Genomic DNA, 20,234 nt, shown 5'->3' with positions numbered 1-20,234 from the left:
AATCTCCTCTCATCTCCTTTCTGATTAGCACACCACTGTAAAACAAGAAGTGTGGCCTTTCAGCCCATCTATCCATTCATTCAATTTTTATAAAGTACCCACCGTGCCAGGCAGCATTTTCGATGGAATAGGCAGCCAGAATCCTTGTTGTCCTTTTATGACTTCTAGACGTGATTTGTGTGTGTTCATCTAGTATTTGTTTTTTTCTTTAGAAACCTCTTTCAGTTGGGCTCAGAGGTTAGAAGGCAAAAATGAATGTTTAGATCTATGATTCAGCAAATTACTGCAGTTCTTTGTGATTTTTTGGCTCAAGGTCAAGTTCAGAGCCATCTCTTATTTTTATTTAATGTGGTTATTTTGTGTTCTGTCCTTCCAGATTTGCCTTTCTAATTAAATTTCACCCAGATAGATGGGAAAATGAGTTTGCCTCCCTCGTTGGTCTCAGGAGGGGGAAGAGACTTGCATAATAAGCCTGATAGGAGTCAGGAGAAGGGATTACAGCTGTTAGTAAGTAAAATGAATCATGCATACATAAATGATAGAGAATGGACCACCCTGGAGCTGACCTAGATTGCATTTTTAAAAACTATATATGTGTTGGAGAGAGTGCACCATTTCTGCAAGAAGCTAAGAAATGACCTTTAGCTTTTTGCAAGATATTTATCTCCCTGAGGCCCTGTAGTTGCCAGGAGTGGGGTACACCTGAGAATGAGACAATCTTCTTTCTTTATATCGTAGTTTGATGTTCTCTACTATATTAATCAACATAAATCTATTATGTATAATTTCAGTTTTAATCTTTATTTTTGTGTGCTTTGCATTATTCCAAGTTTCAACAATGAGTAGGTACTTCTTTTGTAATCGAAAAAACAAACCCCATCGTAATGGAATTTTGAAATGAAATTTATTATCTGGATATTGTGGTGGGCACAGCAGAAATGTTTAGCATGGATGTATAAAATCTGTCACAAGATTGCAGGCAGCACAGGCCTTGGGAAAGCAGAACACGGTGCCAATAATCACTCCACCTCCATCCCCTAGAGGACTCCCTGGTATTGTCATCTGCCACCTTAGTTTCTGTTTTAGACTAATTGTCTTTCCCCATGGTAAAGTCCCTTCAAGTGCAGAGGCAGTAGCTCATTGTTTCTCTAAGTCTACAGTATGGGACAAAGGAGGCTGGGCAAATATTTGTACAATTTTTGCTCAAAGGCCTGAAAGTGAATTGAAGCTGGACACCTGCTCCCAGTTGCTTACAGTCTAGGAAGGGATTACTTCTGTAAAATGGCAGCAAATGCTGCCTAGCAGAATATTCATGACTTGGGTAAGCCTGGGACTATTTTCATAAGATGAGTGAGCTCTGATTTTAATGAATTTTGAGAGTCAAGATGTGAGTTTGGAAAGGAAAAAGGAGCAGGCTGGGAATAGGAGGGGAGATGAAAGTTATTGAGCACGTTGCAGGCACTTGTTCATTTCTACTGTTTACAGTCACCAAAGAGCATGGCTTGCTCCTTTATCAGAAGAATAATGGTGATGATGATTGCTATTTTGCAGGAATGGATGTGTAAAGTCCTATGCTAGGGGCTTATACTAGTCAAGACTCTCTTCATTGCAAGTGACAGAGAAATCCAATTCTAATTTGTTCAGGGGGAAATTGAGTATTTTTTGGAACCCATACTTTTTGAAAAATTCAGTGGTAAGTTGGATTCAGGCACAGCAGAAACCTGTCTATGACATCCATTATCTTGGGAAGGGAGGGAGGAAGGGAGGGAGGGAGGGAGGGAGGGAGGGAGGGAGGAAGGAAGGAAGGAAGGAAGGAAGGAAGGAAGGAAGGAAGGAAGGAAGGTGGGTGCATATTTCACCACTCTGCTTTCCTCTGTTGCAATCTCTGGCACAGTCTCCCCAGGTGCTGGCCAGATGGTCCCCAGCTGGGTCAGGCTGCCATCCTACCTCTTCAGCCACCACAGAGGACAGAAATTTAATAGGAGTAATGGTCTCGAGATGCTTCCCCATATCTGTTTTCCCTGTAGGAAGCCTTTTTTTTCCCTTCCCTGTAGCCCCTTCCTCCATTAAGGCTCAGTGGGTACCACTCAGAATGCAGAGTCCACGGGACTAGAGGGGAGGTGATGCCTCCTCTAGAATGGAATGTGGCATAGACATCCTCAGGGAATCGGGAAGGTGAGGGAAAGAAACAGAACATGAGTCTAGGGAGTGTACAATGTCTGATTCCATGAGGGCTTGAGGCCATCCTTGTACCAAGTGTTGACCTACTGAAGGCGGTGGTACAAAGACAAAGATATCAGATAGGTTAAGGAGGAAGTTGAAAGCAGAGTGAGATAGGGCCTGTGTCCTATCTCAAGGCTAAGACTCTGCCCCACAATTTGCCCTGTGCCATCAGGCAAAGCATTGGTGTGGCACATTTTGCAGAGAAATAGTTAGAGATAGTGCCCGAGTTACCTTTAGTTCCCTTGTGACAGAGAAGGGATCCAGGAGTGCCTACATGCTCCCTGCAGAGGGTGACAGTGTGGCCAAGAGTGAACCCACCTGCCATGGAGTCACAGAGGCTGAAGGCACATCATGGACAGGTGGCCCAATCCTGCAAATAAAGCCAGGTTCAAGGCTAGTTGCAATGGCTGACAGAGATGCTGATTTTCTGCTGGAACTTGAGCTGTGAGGCTGTGAGCTTGGATCTGCCAGGGTCTCATGTGCACATGAAAGCATAGCTCATGTGGAAGAAAGCAAATCTGAGACAGGGAGTCCCTGAGACCCTGGAACTAAAACCAGGCCTGAAGCAGACAGGCTCTTCATGCACACAGCCAATCAACACTTTTTGGTTTAAGCTAGTGTAATTGGGTTGTCTTTTACAGCAGAAAGCACCTTGACTAACCCACTTAGAGAAGAGGGTGACAGCGTGAGTTATACAGTAGAGCCTAGAATCAGTGAGAGGACAATCAGAAGGGGCAGAGGAGGCAGTGTTGGGTGGGCTGGGGTGGGCTTTTGTGGGGGCCAAGTGGGAGAGTTGGGGGTGATGCTAAAGGAGACAGTGAAAAGATTTTGTGCCCATGGATTGGGAGAGGCTGTCAGTATTCAGGGAAGAAAGAAAGCCCAGGACAGTGCTGCATCAAAGGAAACCACAGAAGGACAGGCAGCCAAAGTCCAGTACTGATGTGCCATTAAGGCTTCTGATGACAAAGTGTTGGAAACAGATGCTCAGTGCCTGAAAGAAAAATCAGCACTAACACAAAGGATCTCTCAGCAAAGCAATTTTACTTTCTGCAGAAAGGGTGCTCCCATTAGCCATCTTGCCCACGAGAATACAATGAACAAAGGAAAACCAGACATATTTATCTCTTATGCATTTGGGGGTCATCCTTACTGCTGTGTCTGATCTCCGTTGGCTGGAGCCAGACCTCATGATCTAAAACTAAAACTTGATTGGCTAACAACTTAAAACTTATCTAAACAGGTAAAAGCAATGAAGAGCAAAAAGAAGTCCAAATAAGGAAGGGGCATAGGCTGCGACCCGGGACATGCCTGTGAGCACGTCCAGCACAGATATCCTGGTTAAAGTACAAGGACATAGAAACTATGTTCCTGTGAGCATGTCTAACAGCTACATAGGATAGGGCTTAACAAAGAGTTATTAGCAAAAAGCAGGTTTTGAAGAAAGTGTTTAAAACAAACTATTCTTTCTAGCACTTACGATTTATTATTTAACAAAAAAGAAAACTTTGAAGAGGAACTTTTCTACTTCCCACAGGAAGGCATGCCAGGTGGCTGAGCAACTGGCGAGACCACGGGAATAAATGGAGTTGGGAGCTTGGAAGGGGTAAAATTTGGCTCCAGACATGGTAACTTGAGGTGAACAGTTCTAAGAAAAAAACTGGAGGGTAGGGGGAAATATGGCTGACACATCTGGCCAGAAGTGTGGGAGCCATCAATAAAGGAGAGAAAGCAGAGGTCAAGGGATGAGATCCGCCGTAAGCACACCTCAAAGGTGTACAGTAGCAAATTCGAAGCCGTATCTATTGTGCCTGGGGCTCGTTGTGCTGGGGCACACAGGGGCGCTGTATACCTCCAGCTGACAGCAAAGGCCTGTCTGACAATCGCTGTTGGTCGTTTCATCTCCCACAGAGAAATCTGGTAGGAATCTCCACCAGCTGGAACCTAACATTTCCAATAAATGGCCCACAGATACTCATCAAACCAAGTACAACCATGCGCCTATTGGATGTCTAACCGGGCGATACAGACAGCCCTCAAGTGCTCTGCGGATCTTCAGCAGCTGCTCCCGCGGGCCGGGAGCAGGTGGGAAGGGCGGCTGCGCGGGGCCGAGACCTCCCTGGGTCCCCGTAGGCCGTGGGAGACGGAGCAGCAGCGAGGAATAGAGAGACACAGGGCCGGATGTGTTCTGAGCCGGAAGAGAAGTGTGAGACAGGCCGAAAGGGGTGGGGGCTAGGGAGTGACAGTTTGGGTCCACGTGGCAGCAGGCGGACCCCAGACGCGCGCGCCCACCCAGCGCCAGGATCGGCCGCGCCTGGGCTGGCACAGGGCCCGAAAGCACCCACACCAGGGTCGGGGGGGACCAGGGCTGTGTTCCTGGGCCTTAGCGCGCGGCCGCGCAGTCCCAGATCTCAGGTTTGGCGTTGTGAGGCGCGGGATGGCCCTGCGTGTCTGTGGTCGTGGTCCCTGCGCGCTCGGCGCGTCCGTGCCGGTGGCTTTGCACGCAGAGGCTTCTGCAGACCGAACAGTCTCTGGGGGCTGTGCTGCGCCTCCCAGAGGCAGCGTCCTCTCAGCAACCCCGCGCGGTCGCCCCCGCCCAGCAGCACCGCAACACCGCCTCCGGGGCGGAGCTCCAGGGTGTGGGTGGGCCGAGCTGAGCCGGGGCGCGGCGGGGTCGGCAGGGGGCGCTGCTGGGCCCCTACAGCTGCCCCGCGGCTGGTGCGCACCGCCCTCGCCTCTTCTGGCGCCGGGAGGAGCTGGCGGTCAGCGCCGCGCAGCAGCGGAGCTGGGGCCCGGCCGGCCCGGGACCATGGGGGTGAGTGTGGCGCGGGCCTGAGCCGGAGCGGTTGCCGTTGGCGCTGAGCTACCAGGATGCTCGAGGCGGGTGGACGTCCAGGGTCCAGGGTTGGGAGACTGAGGAAGTCCCCCTAACTCGCCAGTGGGAGAGGGGCGGGAAGGCTGGGGTCGCTTGGAAGCGTCGGGTCTGAATCTCACGACTAAGCCTCCTCCTTTATGCCCGCGCTCGCCCCAGAGCCTAGGACTTGCGCCCTCTCCCCTGCCACTCCCCCCATGCGCCGGGTGTCCCAGCCCCGGCGCCCGCCCTGCAGTCCCCTCTCTCACGCCCGCTGCGAACCCCCCCGCTCTGTCTTCAAGCCCTCGCCCCCTGCAGCCCCACACTGTCCCGCGGAGCCCGCCTCCGCCTCGCCCCTGCCCCTCCAGCCCTCTCCCGCCCGGTCCCGGCACTCACGCCACTGAATTCCAACTGAGATTCAAGCTCCCGGGATCTCCCTTCCGGGGCAGTCCTGAGCCGGCTAGCCTCCAGGTAAGCTGGCGGCTGCAACTTCGCGGCCTTTCCTGAGGACGGGGCTGGCTCCTCTCGGCAGCCACCTGCAGCCAGGCGCCTCCAGGAGTCCCAGGCCCAGCCGCGGGGCCGTCCGAGAGCGCAGGTTAACATTCCCGGATGCGCAGGTTAGGACCTCGTGGTGTAGACCCACGATGTTGCTATTGCTGGTGAACTTGCATGTGTCCTGATCTTTTAAATATGCTGGCTTTGTCTCACACACAGAGAGACTGGATTTGCTTAGGGTAGGTTGCCTGCTTTGCAGCTGCAGCTGCCTTTTAAATTATACCTGTGGATGGTAAAGGATTGGCGGTGCAGGACGTGGAGCCATATTTTCCCGCTTCGGCTGTGAGTTCAGCTATTACGAGGGGGCTCCGTGGGGAGTGAGGTTATCACCGCCTGGCTAGCCAGTGTCTTTGTGGGAAGGCAAGGATGCTTTGTAAGCATTCAACAAGTAAAATGAGGAGAGACGTGGAATTAGATCGAGCTGTGAACGGGGAAGTGTAGGGGGTGGAGGGGGGATTGGAAAGTGCTTCACAAATGAGGCTGTTGATACTTGCAGAAGGCCGGTGGGTGTGAAGCATGCAGTGTGGAGCCCACCATTTCAAACGGGACGCCACTGTGGTCGGGCTTGGCAACAACTTACCCTCGTCAGAGGTCCCAATCGGGACATCTGTGGGAAGGGGGTTTACAGCAGATGGCTCAAAAAGCTTCGTGGCCTTTGGAGAGAGGTGGGAGATATACGGGACAGCCTGAAAGCCAGTTATGAATCTGCCCCATCCCTTTTCCTGGCTTTCATTAAATTAATTGCTTATCTCAGAGAAAGGATGTGTAGAGGGAACTTCTCTTGTAGGGATTGGCTCCCGGCCAGCCCACCCTCGCTGATGCCTTGGGAGTCTGCGTTTGGGCCACCTGGCCTCTGGAGCACAGCACTCCGAGTGTTTGTGGAACTGCAATATCTGTAACTCTCTTTTCTGTTGAATCAGTTTGAATAGTAATTAGCTCAATATTCCCTCACTATTAATTAGGTGAGTGATTAGCCCGAGGACACACTTGGGCTCAGTAGGATCTCTCTGAGTGCCCAGAAATTCCCGTGGGCTTCTCCTTGGCCCTCCCTACACTGCTCTGTGATGCCCCACTGTCCAGGAGCATCTTCAGGGATGGGTGGAACCATCTCTGTGGCCCCAGGTCCCTGCCTGGTCTTCCCTGTCTACCACATAGGGGTACTCAGTGTTTGTGAGGAAAGAAATGGATGCCCCATGAATTAGTCTGAGTTCACAACCAATGTTTTCTACACTTTGCTACACTGTTCAAAATGTTACCCTTAAATTCAACAGTTTTTGTTTTTTTTTAATGTGTCATCTCACTAGAGACAAACTCATTTTTGTGTGTGTTTGGGGCAGGGGGTACAATCTACAGGTCAGGAGCTGATGGTGGGTCTTTAACCTCAGTGGGGACTGCAGGATTTCTATGAAGAAAATCAGTTGTCTTCATTCAAGAATTGGCGTGGGTGGTAGTGGGCACCCTTGGGAGCTACTAAGTTTGTCTGCTGAGGGCTGAGTCCACCACAGCTTAACCTAGAGTGCCCAGAGCTGTAGTCCCAGCCCCCTTTAACATCCCCTATGCCTGCCCACTGATGGAGGAAGCGCCCAGGCAGACGGGGTACCACTTGCAGAGACCCCCTGGCTGCTTCAGGTTGCACTGTCCTCGCTCCGGTGGGTGTTGCTTCCTGCGAAGGGCTGGGAGTGCCTCTTCTTGCAGGTTTCTGGCACTATGGCTTGCAGCTCTATTGGTGGGAGGGAGGTTGGTGTTTTGGGCCAGTGCTTTGTCTCTCGGAGGTGACTATGACCCGCCAGCAGGGTCCAGCTCTTGTGCCTCTGTCAAAGGCCAGTCCCAGTCAGTACAGCCAAATGCTGAGGGGGTGGGAATACCTCATATCCCCTTTTTTTCAGGAATCTGGAAAGGGCTAAAATTGAGACTGCCACTTGGATGTGGGAGCCTGCACTGCCCCTGGCTGTCAGGAGCTTATCTTTCTTACCCAGATGGCTATTACCCAGAATTCCTGCAGCTGGTGAAAATCTGTTTTCTAGAAGAGGTTTAATTAATGCCTGCAGTCTGTGAGTGAGAGAGAAAGAGAGGAGAGCGCGAAAGAGACATACTACTATCTAGAGGTGGGTGGGAGAAAGGATGGGAGAATATTTAAGGTCCTGAAAATTCACAGGGGGAGATTTCGGCCCCAGAACCTGTTCCTGGACAAGGTTCCTAGTTGGTGGATAAGGAAATGTGCCCACATTCCAGTGTAGGGGTTACCAGTTAGGAGCAGAGTCACTGGGATAGGAAAAATGGCCCCCTGGGAACCTGAAATCCCTTTGCTGGGCCCATCGTTCTGGTTTTTAGAAGGCCTTGAAAGCCAGCTAAGACTTGCAGGAGAGCACTGAGCTGTTCGAAGTTTTCGAATGAGGAGTGTGCTCTTTGGAAATAATGGCTTGAGCAAGATTGATCTGGGGTTTGGCCTGGGGAGCCACTTTACCACAGCTTGATTTATAGGCCCTGAGCTGTAGCTCTAGTCCCCTTTGACATCCCCCATCCTTGCCCACCAATGGAGGAAGCTCCCAGGGAGACAGAGTGCCACTTGCAGAGTCCCCCTGGCTGCATCAGATTGTAGCCATTGCCACTTCATCTCACCTGAGGTGCTGAGGGGAGAGTCTAGGGAAGTGACAAAAGGAGCAGTGGCTTGGAAGGTGCTTGCACCTGTACTTAGGAGGTGAAGAAGAGGGAACAGCCTTCTAGTAGGATGGTGGGCCTTCCAATAGAAGCATCTCCCAGGGTCTCTTCTTGAACCTGCTGCACAGCCTCACAGGTAGACGAGGGCTCATGGGAGCCTCTCAACTTGGAGTTACTGCATGGCAGCCATGAGGAGGCACCTGTGAACCCAGAATGAATTTTAGGATCCACTCTGGGTCCAAAAGGCAGGAGGGCCCTGGCCAGCTAACACCTAACTGAGCCACAGACTCTGGCCTGTTTATCCTCCACCCTTAAAACCTGCTTGGACGTTGGCTAGGGAAGTCACTGACCCTGCTTGGACTTTGGCTGGGGAAGCCACTGGTTTTGGAAAAAGTTCAGTCTCCGGTGATGGCAGGAGCAATCTCAGGCGTGTGGAAGAAGTTAATGATTAAAAAGGCATGGAGGAAGAACTGGATGGCGGCTTGTGGAGTAGTTCCTGCAGGAGGCAGCCTTCATCTCATCCCCTTGGCCAAGTCATCTGTGCATGCATCTGCCCCTCCCTCTATCGGTGGACCTCCCACTGTGCTGCATACTTTAGGGTGGAGGAGAGTTTGGGGGAACTCAAACATCTAGTAGTAGAGACTGTAGTAACTTTAAAATTGTTTGTATCTGCAGAGTGATTTCCCCAATTTGTACATTCATGTTTCAGTTTGCAGGGCATCCTCTGTCACCTGCGTGCCACCCTTTATGCCCCTGGGTGTGACCAACTTCCTTAGAAAGAGCTGTAATCAATAGCATATTGATTAAAAAGCATATTAAGATGAAAATTGTTGCACCTAGTTTTGATCCTTCCCTCCCTCTCCTTTCCTCCTCCACTTCTGTTTGTGGTCACAGTCATCATTTATGTTAAATTTACAAATCATTTTGAATGCTATTTGTCCCACCCCTCAACTATTCAGAGACATGTGTCTTTCCAACCAACGAAACCACAGCTTGCTTTCCTAGGCTTACCTCATTCTTGGATCCAACACTAACCTTCAGGCCTTCAGAGATACAGCAGAATCATTTTGAGCTTTTTAACTGTAAAATAAAATGAAGCTCTTACTTGCTAAGTTGTCCTCTGCAGATATAGGAGAATCTAGTTAGAATTAAACATTTACTGTCTTGTGAATGCTTCATGCCTCTGAAATAAAAGTAGCAGTTGGATTACCGTAACGTTAGTAAAGTTATAGCATAAATTTTTGGAAGCTCAGAAATAATAATAGAAGGATTTACAGAAACAAACTATTAAGCTCAAATATCATTAAAACATGGAGAGATATGAACTATCTTGAAAGTATAGAAAGTTTTGAAAGTATAGATTAATGAATATAGAATTTTTAATGCAAGTTATTTTATTGTAATATATTAATTATTAGGATCTTGCGTTATGTTTATAGCGTACCTTACTGTATGAGCAAGCAACTATGTCCATGATCTCCTTTGATTCAGTAAGCCCACAGTCTGCTTAGAGATGGGGAGATGGGACCTTAGATGGTTAAAAGTCTTCTTCAAGAATTCAGATCTCTTAAGCAGAGAAATACTATGTAAACCTAGATATTCCTGCCCACAGTTGCTTGATAACTGAATGTGGTCACATAGTTTCTTGAAAATTATAGGCCTGGTCCCATTCTTAGGGATAAAAGTAGGTATTGGTTTTCTCTAAAGTTTTCTGCAAGTCAAACAAACAAACAAAAACAGTGCATATATAACACCCAGAAACCCGGAAGGACTTCTCAGGGTTTGTGGATGTCAGAGGTTCTCTGTTGATGATTTTCGTACTAGAGTACCTGAGTTTGGTTGTGTATTCAGCACCGTGCAGTGATTGAGTGTGTACGTTCGGAGGCTGAATTGACTTTAAGCCCTGGATCTACCATTACTAGTGATATCCCCTTGAGCAAGTTACTTCTCTGGGCTGGTTTCCTTATTTGTAAAATTTGGGTGGTGATAATAATACCTACTTCATGGTACTGTTGTGAAACCGAAATATAATAATACATGATGAGGGCTTAGAAAAGCACCTACCACATGGTACATGCTTTAAAAATGTTAGCTGCTATTCCTATTCATTTGTTTCTTAAAATTACCTTTTAGGTGCCAACCGACTGCACCGAGATGATGGATATAGGATAATAGTCTCTGTCCTCATGGAACAGAGGACATTATACTTCAGTTTGTGAGGAAGGACATGAATGGTGGTGCCGACCGATTTCCGGGCACTTGGTCACGTATAGCCATGAGGCTGTGAAGGGGCTGACCATGGGGTGGGGGAAGGACTGTTGACCTCAGCTGGTACACCCTGATGGCGTGTGACCTTGCCAGCTCTTTGAAACAGGCAGTCATTTTGATTGGTTTATGTCTGACACATGCTGGCTGTTTTAACTGTCACTCTTGGCCACAGGTTGTTAGTGAGAAGTGTGATAAGGGACCCTATATCTGTTTAGTCACCTGGTTTGCCAGCACTGTTTTTGGTCCTGGTTGACAGAATGCTGCCCTGGCTACCATTTCGGAATGGCTCTTCAGCAGCTCTAGAAGCCTTGGTACTATCAGAGACCCAGTTCTCTGAGCAAGACATGGCACAGCTGCTCCTGAGAGCAGGTAGGGGACTAGCCAGAGGCAGGAAGCCAGAACACCACATTTCCTATGTCTGCTGTAGCTGGAAATTTCTTGACCTGAAGAAACTGCATTGACGGGCATGGGTTTCCTAACTGGTGCTGGAAAGAGAGGTCCTTCCTCCTCAGACCTCGCCTTGCTAGCTCCGTGCATCTGACAGAGAGGCTCCAGCATGGCAGCCTGCCCGACTAGCACCTGCCATCATGGAGCTGGCACGGCCTCCAGCAATGGGCTGTCGACCAGAAAACCCTTCTGTGATTGCTGCTTCAGGAACTCGAGAGTTTCTCTGCCTCGTTTGAGTGTGATTAGCTCAGCTTGTACTCTAAATGCACTGGAATACTTCATACCAGTAAGTCAGCAGTGAGACTGGAAAACCAGTCATCAGTTATCTTAGTGAGCGGCCAGCTTATTTTTACTTATTTTAAACTACAGTTGACCCTTGAACAACTCAGGGATTAGGAGCACTGGTGCCCCCTCTGCCGCCCTGGCCCCCCGCAGTTGAAAATCCGAGTATACCTTTTAAATCCCCAACATTGTAACTATACATAGCCCACTGTTAGCCAGAAGCCCTACTTAATGTAGTCAGTTAACACATATTTTGTATGTTGTATGTATTATATGCTATATTCTTACAATAAGCTGGAGAAAAGAAAATGTTATTAAGAAAATCATAAGTAAGAGAAAACATTTACTATTCATTAAGTGGAAGGGGATCATCATAAAGGTTTCTTCCTCAGTCTTCACAGCAGGGTCTTGCTGTCTCAGGGGTGGCAGAGGCAGAAGAGAATCTACGTGTGAATGGATTTGCCCAGTTCAAATCCATGTTGTTCAAGGGTAGACCTATGTTCTGGAATTTTAAATGAAGTTTTGTCTTTAAAAAAAAAAAACCTGCCCCACACTTATAAAACAAAGAAATAGCAAATAATGCAAATCTTTTGTATGTAGGGAGAATTAAAGTGAAAGGGGGAAAACCCTTTCTCTGTTTTACAAACCGTTCCCCAGGTGCTCCGACTTCTCTGGTCGTGATTGTCTCTTGATTTCCAAGACTGGAACCTCTTTTGTTGCCAATTTGTCTGTCTCCATCGCAGTTCCTAATGCAAACACAGACCTGAAAAATCAAAGCTTGGGCATTTACCATCGAAGGTCATGGCATGGATGGTTGATTTTTTTGGCTCTGTCTTCAAAGTGAAAAATCACTGTCTTCTTTGAGAAAGAAAGTATATTTTGGGAGGTGGCTAACGTCAGCAGGCAGGAAGATCTAAGCAAGCCTGTCTCATCCTCGGTTCACATAATTTCTGGCATTGCTAAGTTCGCAGCATGTGATTTTTTTTTTCTCCTCTTGTGCATCTTGCTCTAATGACTGCTGATGATCTTGAAACAGCTGCATTAATTGATGGTGTTTAACAACTCTACTTACAGTTAGTAATCGCAGTAGGCTTGGCTGAGGATCATGTGTTCTTTTTACTTGTTGTTTAGCTTGAGAAGTGTTTATTTACTCCGTGTGCCAAATGCCAGAAGGGGAGATGGGAACCCCTCACCTCGGTGCCGGCCCCCTGCCCAGGGCTCACAGTCCCCTGGAAAATATCCTGCATCATCACAGCATCTGTTCCCAGTGTGCTCTGATTGTCTGCTCATGGGCCTGTCTTACAGCTTGATAGGAAGTCCCTGGAAAGCAGGGACCATACCCCAGCTCATCTCTAAAGCGTTAGCCTTTAGCACAAGGACTGGCATGAAACAGGCCTCAATAAAAGTTGGCTGAATGAATGATGAGTGGTTGCAAAACTTATCAGTTAAGAACGTGTCGGCTGAAAGTAACAGAAAGCCCTGCCTCAGTGACTTCAGCAAATAGGGATTTGTTTTTCTCAAGTAAGAAAATGCGTGAAGATAGGTGATTCTGCTGGTGTTGGTTTCAGCAGCAGACATCTGTGTGGATGGACACTTGTGTTATTCTCTTGGCCTTCCTTCATGACGGCAAAAGCACCAGCAGACTTCCCCTTATTTCATGGCCAGAAGTGTATCACATGGGATACCCCCAGTTAAACAGGTCATGTGACTGTGTGGCGGGGGGCACTGAGGAAAGATCACTGCTTAAACAAAGCAAGTATGTTTATTGGTCCAAGTATGGTAGGCATTCAACCTCTTGTTCACACATAGTCCAAAATGGCTGTTTCTGATTGGCGAGGGGCTCTCCTCCAGGAGGAGATTCAGGGACTCAGGCTCTCAAGGCTGCCATGCTCATTTGCCTCAGTCAGCTGAAGAGGAAGGAACCTGGAGGATGGTGTGTGGGAGGATTTTGTGGGCCAGGCTCAGAGGTGGTGAATTACTGGCCCTGACATTCCACTGGCCAGGGCTCAGTCACATGACCATGCCCTCCGAGGAGAGGAAATGTGGTCCTGCTACATGCCCACGAGGGAGAGGAGATGGGTATCGCAATTAGCTGGCAGTCTCTGCTACCCTGTCCACTCCCTCCTCCCTGCAGAAATCAGGTTTCTCTTACAAGGAAGAATGAGTGGATATTAAGGGGCAAGTGGGGGTGTTTTCTTTAGAAGAAAATGCTGTGCTGTGAAGACTCCAGCCAAGTCTCTTCATTCCCAGGAGATCATCTGTTCTAAATCCCTGCTTCAGTCACTACCTTTGGGAACTGCGCCAGATGACTCAGTAGGATAGTGGGAAGCCCTCATTATCCCCCTGTCTTGACACAGGGCATGTTCTTAACAGCTTTGTGGGAATGTATCCTAGATGATTCACATCAGCAGTTGGAGGTTACCCCAGAGGAAATGGTCTTCAGTCCCCCAAGGCCAGGGGAGCCTATAAGAGCTTCTTTTTTTCAAGTGCCCCTGCCCACTCAACCTTCCACAGCTTCTCTTCCTCTCCAGCCCCTGCCCAGCCCACACCTGCAGGGGAGGAGAAGACACAGCAAAGAGTGACCTGATTCCCCTCTAATTCATTAAGAAGTGTTTTCCCACTACTTCCTGCTAGTTTTTCTCAGTATTCATTGACGAGGGATCTATTGATCCACTGGGTGTAGTGCTTCATTCTTGTTCAGTTCCTTGTAGGTTTCTGTGATGGGGCTGCTCCATCCACAGCATTCTTCCTGGTGCTTACCTTCCTTTTTCCCACCCTCCCTCCCTCCTGCAACACCTATTGAGCACCTGCTGCTTGCTCTGGTGTCTGTCCACCAGCACCGTGGAAGATGGGCAAGGAAGCTGATGGGAGTCTGTCATGTTGATGAGTAGAGCGGGAGGGGTAGGCCCTGGGGGTTGTGGTTGCCCAGTATTGGAGGACGTCACCCAGCCTTGGGGTCAGGGAAGGTTTCCAGGGGAAGGTGATGCTTGAGCTGAGTTTAAGGAAAAGCTGGAGTTAACCAGGTCAAGAAGGCATCTGGGCCAAGAGAGTGGAATGGGCACAGACATTGAGTTGTTAAAAGGGGGAACAGCAAGCAGTCGACTGCCCGAGTCGGGTGGGATGGTGTGGCCATTCACTCATCCAGCCCTGCTGTGCCATGGAGTCTGGCCTTACAGGGACTTGCAGGCAGAAAAGGACCAGCCCTCATGGAACTCATGGGCTGGCTGTGAGAGGGGATGAGTCTGCAGAGGAGTTTGGGCCAGAATCTGAGGAGAGCTTGGCTGCTGTCCCAGATTCTGCTCTGAAGGGTCTGCTGTGGAGGCTGAGTAGGAAAGGGGCCCCATCACTTGTGCCGTCACCTCTTGTGCCCCGTCCCTCTGTGTCTGATTTTTGACTGGTCCTTTGCCCAGGCATTACTCAGGCTATAAAAATAGAGGCTGGCACCAGAACTCCAGCATGTAGTTGGTGAAGAAAGCTGAAGCTGTCATTACGTATCAAGATACTTGCCAGGGAGATTTTTGGTGGAGCACTTTCTTGGAGCCCTGAGGATGAGGTTCTAAAGTTGGCTTGCAGTTTTTTTCTCCCTTGAACTTATACCAATGCTTCTGGCCCCTCCCTTGGAATATGTACTGGTTGTGCTTGTTACTCACCTGCGCCCAGACTCATACAAACCCTCAGGGACACATTGAAACAAACACTCAACCCTGATATCCACCAGATGAGGGCTCACCTTGCCACAGACTGGCCTGATTGGAGGGGCTGAGTTCTCTCCACGGGACCACTGGAGGCTGGCATGCAGTCCGTCAGGTGTTCATGTCTTATACATGGCAGGACATCCTGGCCTGGAAAAGTAACTTTCAGCACTGCCTGAGAAGGTAAGGGTTCTGATAGCTCTGTGCTTTCTTTCCCTAAGGAAATGAGGGCTGAGCCAGAGTTTAGCAAAGCTGTCAGCTGCCTTCATTGTGGTGAATGGTTCCAAGGGTGGTTTTCTTAATTCTCCCTCCCAGTCCTGTTTAGTAAGGTGGACTGGGCAGTGCTGGAGAATGGGGTACAGAGGTACAGAGAGATGAACCATCATGCTAGCCTAAGCCAAGGGCTGAATGAACTGCACTTTGCTTCAAGGTGGGCTAATCTGAATCTGTAGACAGAGACTGAATCGTTTGATGCTGTTTATTGGGTGCCTTCTTGGTCAAAGTGTTGTAGGGAATGCAAATAATGATGGGGAGGAGGAAACCATGATTGTCTTATGTTTTCCAGGATGGACTTATCTAATCCGCTCCATGCCCTCTGAGGCAGGCAGCAATATTACACTCCACTAGAATAGAAGCTCCATGACGGCAGGAATTTGGGACTGGTTTGGTCACTACAAATCCCCAGCTTCTATAACTATCCTTGGCATAGAGCAGTTGCTCAGTAAATATCTGAATAAATGAATGAATCGCCATTTGCAGGTGAGAATACCGCAGCTCAGAGATATTAAATACCTTTCACAAGCTATTAGGTAGTGGACTGAAAGGCCAGGGATGGACCATGAGCTGTGACTTGGGGAACCCCAGCCCCACTGCCCCTGGAATGATGGCATCTTCTAGGATAGCAGTGTAGGGGGCTGGAGACTGCCTGTCCTGGTCTACTGAACACAGCACAATCTTGGCAAAACCCACCAGTTGTATGACGATGAGCCGCAAGGCCCCAAATGTCAGGACCCAGTGGGTTGGAGAGAATGTCTTCCAGCTGCCAGCGCCCTGCTGTAACTCAGAGATGGGGTGATATGCAGGCTGTATCTATCAGCAGCTTGAGAGTGACATTTCAAGAATACCACCTACATCCGGTCAGGTGATTAACGAGAAACTTTCAGTGGCTCCCTACTCCTACGTGAACCTAGTCTGGCTCCAGCCCTCCTCCACTCTGTTCACCGATGAGTCACTGCAAAAGGCCCGTCACCCACAATACAGTGGCATGGGGGTGGGCTTTGCAGCCTGCCTCTGTAACATTTATCCTCACATCAGGCACGCCCACTGACATCCTCCCTGCCTTTTAGTTTAACACAGTTTCCACCTCTTTCATGCAGCCCTCTTTCTGATCATTCCAGCACAAAGATCCCCCTACTCCTCAGGTCCCCATAACCTTTGTCTGTCTGGACAGTGCATTTCCTAAGGATGTTCCTGGAACCATGGGTTCTGCAGGTGGATGGGGCTGCTGCTAAGTGGGGCACTAGGCCCCTCCCAGTCCACCTAAGCACTTCCACTGCTACCTGGATTCCACATCAGGTTCCAAGTTATGATGACTTTTGAAAGACAATACTGTTTCAAAACCACTGGTCTCTATAATTTATCATGTGCCTGCCTTGTGAGATACTGCTTAACTGCATTGTTTAAAAATAATTTAAATCATATCCTACAGCATTCATTTTTTCTGGTTTTTGAAAGTAATAGAAGTTTAAGAAAATTTACAAGTGAGAAAATAAGCCTACCGGGATTCCACCACCTATTTTCTTAGGGAGTGGTGAGCCAATCTTCTGTCTTGTAATTTGTTTGTTTTAAAGAAAATTTAGATTACTTGTCTTTGCAGCTCTAACCACTCATAATATTTAGGACATATATTCTCTTTCCAATGTTTTTCCTTGTCTTTTTCTAAAAAGTTGTTACTTTTACAAATAGCAATTATTTAAATTCATTTTTTTAAATAGCACAGGTTCAAATTATAAAGTATACAGTAAGACGTCTTGCTCCCACCCCTGCTTCAAGCCATTCAGCCAAATCTGTACATGCTATATTGTAGCTTGTCTTTTTGACTTAAATGTAATGTTTCCTCTGTCTTTACTAAGGTTTTTTGTTGTTATTTGTACCCAACATACTGTAAAATCAAAGCATTAAAATATGTGAGTAAATATTGAAAGTTCTTCCCTTCACAGTAGAGGGGACACTGTTCATTTGGACACCCATCTCCTGCTAGACCTTTTTCTGTAAATTTATCTTTTCCAAAAATTTACATATATATGTTGAGATAAGCAAAGCTGGTTTTATCTAAGTGAGATTACACTGTATCTATTATGCTGCTACTTTTGCTTTTTGTCTTTTGTTTTTAACTTGGCAATATTTCTTGGAAGTTTGTCCATCCTCACCTAAGCCCACTTCTTTCTTTTTTTAAGGCTGAATCGTGTTCCATTGTTTGGACTAACTCTGATTTTCCAACTGTTTTCCTATGGATGAACATTTCCGTTATTTTCACATTTGCATAATGACTCCTAGTGCTGCTTTATACATAGGTGATAACAGTTTTGTAGGATGGAAACCTGGAATACAGATTCTTGGGGCGAAAGATGTGCATGTTTATTGTTTTGTTGAAGACCACCATTTCTCCTTCACAGATACCGTTCTAATTAACCCTCTCACCAGCAGTGTATAAAAGATCTCATCCCCCTGAGACTAACTAACATTCATGAGAGGCGAGAGGTGAATTTTTTTGGCCAATCTAAAAGGTAAGAAATACCACCAACTCTTTTTTTTTTTTTTTTGAGACAGAGTTTCACACTTTCATGCAGGCTAGAGTAAAGCAATCTTGGCTTACTGCATCTTCTGCCCCCTGGGTTCAAGCAATTCTCCTGCCTCAGCTTCCCAAGCAGCTGTAATTATAGATGCCTGCCACCATGCCTGGCTAATTTTTGTACTTTTAATAGAGACAGCGTTTCGCTATGTTGGCCAGGCTGGTCTCAAACTCCTGACCTCAGGTGATCCACCTGCCTTGCCCTCCCAAAGTGCTGTGATTACAGGCATGAGCCACCACACCTGGCCACCAGCTCATTTTTAAATGTGTATTTCTTTCCATCCTAGTTTGCCAAACATATTCATAACTATACATATTGAAAAACAGAATCATGCCATGCCTGGTTCGGTATCCTTTTTTCCTTTCACATTAGGTCAGGGACATTTTCTCTGGTCATTGCATTCTCTCCAAAAGCAGGGTTGTTCAGGGTTGCTGTCCTGTTGAGCTGTTGCAGATCACCTGGAATGGTTTTGATTTTAGTTTATTTATGTCCTTGGTCTTCAAAGATCCCAGGAATGGTAAGTCATAGAAAAGAAAGGAAAGCAGAAGAAACGCCTGCAGAGAATTGGCACAAAGAGTGTCCAGTAGACAAGAACCAAATTAAAATTGAAATTAGATATTTGCTCAGAGGCTCATCTCTTAGGTATTTGGCAAGAAGTTCCCTAAAATATCACCATGAGCTCTTGTTATATATGGACATTGTGTTATATGTTAAGCTTGACCTGTTCCACGCATTCTTCTGTGAAAGGTACACAGCTTTGCTGTTGTTGTTTGGATAGAGATTATGATGGTTTCAAAGCATTTAATGTCAGTGGAAACATTCAGGAGTCAGTGTGGTCTGATGGAAATAGCATTGAACTGGAAAGTCAGGAGAGCTGGCTTCAGACTCTAGTTCTTCCCCCGACTGACTGAGTAAGCCTGGACACACTTAACCTTTTGGGTCACCTAGGGTCTGCGTGGCAAGGATGATCTGGGTGTAGTGGATTTGGAAAGCTTGGTGGAGGAGAGACTAGCAGTTAGAGGTCAATTCCAGCTTAGTATTAAAAGAGAGCTCTCTACAAATTGGCACTTTCTAATCATGAGAATGGTTGTATTTTGCCAGTTTCCAGAAATATTCTGACAGGCGGTCAGTCAGCTCTGTGCAAACAGACACTTTCCCTACTGTCATGTGGCTTAGGGTCAGTCACAGGAGACAGCCAGCCAGCCAGGAATTTCACCGTGGTCATTTGATTACATAATGATAGTCCTGAGAAGTGTCATGGAGAAGAGGTACAAGATGACTTGAGAGTGAGGCAGGCTACTAAAAGAGGCAGGTGAGTCGAAGGGCAGCCTCTCTGAGAAAGCGATCTTTGAGCTGGGATCCAGGGCATGGTCAGCAGTCAGCAAGGTGAGAAAGTGGAGGCACAGAGGAGAGGCAGCATGCTGGCTGGAGGCAGTCAGTGGGGGTTGCTGCTGGCCGTAATGAGTCTTTCCTCCATTCATTCATCTCTTCATTCATATATTCATTCACTCTTTCAACAAACATTGGTTAAGCATCTGCTCTGGACCAGGCAGTGTTCTTGGCCCTGGAGATACACATATAGAAAGCAAGACTAACAAAATTCCCAGCCTCATGGAGCTCAGTGTTGCCACATAGCAAATCATTCCCAAACTTGGTGCCTTAAAACAGCCGCCATTTTCCACTTATCCTCATAGTCTGGAGGTAGACCAGGCCCAGGCGGCTGTTTGTCATGCATGTATCTCACACAGTTATTCAGGCAGTAACTGGTCTCATTCTCTGTGTCCTTGCGCACTTCAGCCTTGGCTTCAAACCCACTACCTATCTCAGCTCACCAGAGTCCTCCCAAAAAGGCAATCCAGTGGCCTTGTGTGCTGGGTCCAGCATGCCCCTTGGGGTCTTACCTCCCTCCCCTGCCTCAGGCAGCTCCAAGAGCAATAGGATTCTCCCCAGGCCCGAAGCCCCCAGTGATCAAGGCTCTTCTGTGGGGCTGAGAGATGTCTGGGTCTGGGAGAGGCATAGTGTGAGGGCTTGAGGTAAGGCTGCACTGGTAGCTGGAGCTGTGGAGGCCATAGGCAGTGTTTGGTTGACATCCCTGGAGCATTATGGGAAACCACTAAAAGACCAGAGATCTGATAACTCACTCCCTAACAAAATTACAGAAGACAGTTCTTCTTGGAAAACAAGATTTGTATTACATTTTAAAATTAATCTGTTAGGATGATTGTCTTATAAAACAAGGCTTTCAGGTATGTCCCTGAAATGTAAGTGTCTTCTAGGATTACTTGTCCTCTAGCTTAAAGAGAGGAAGCATAGATGCCCATCCTGATTCTATCAGTTATTGTATCACAGTGATATGGCAGTCTGTGGTTCATTATCACAGAGTTGGTGGGCAGAGCCAACTTTCTATAA

General features: G+C 47.8%; 1 protein-coding gene across 8 annotated transcripts in view; it reads left to right on the top strand.

Moving 5' to 3' along the window:
* The first annotated feature begins 4,358 nt into the window (after window positions 1-4,358).
* Window positions 4,359-20,234, top strand: part of PXYLP1 (2-phosphoxylose phosphatase 1) — a 62,472-nt gene continuing 46,596 nt past the window's right edge. For 2 of the 8 annotated variants that reach the window (XM_008983745.5, XM_054246895.2), the window contains exon 1: window positions 4,948-5,035. The gene's annotated coding sequence lies outside the window, so the exon portion shown is untranslated. Of the gene's footprint in view, window positions 4,427-4,947; window positions 5,689-14,933; window positions 17,760-20,234 lie in introns of those variants that run through there. The other 6 variants (XM_078354985.1, XM_054246897.2, XM_035277721.3 and 3 more) reach the window with 4 other exon arrangements.

This window comes from Callithrix jacchus, chromosome 17 (genome assembly GCF_049354715.1).
Source record: "Callithrix jacchus isolate 240 chromosome 17, calJac240_pri, whole genome shotgun sequence".
In the NCBI taxonomy this organism is placed as follows: domain Eukaryota; kingdom Metazoa; phylum Chordata; class Mammalia; order Primates; family Cebidae; genus Callithrix; species Callithrix jacchus.
This window is presented reverse-complemented; position numbering and strand designations above follow the sequence as displayed.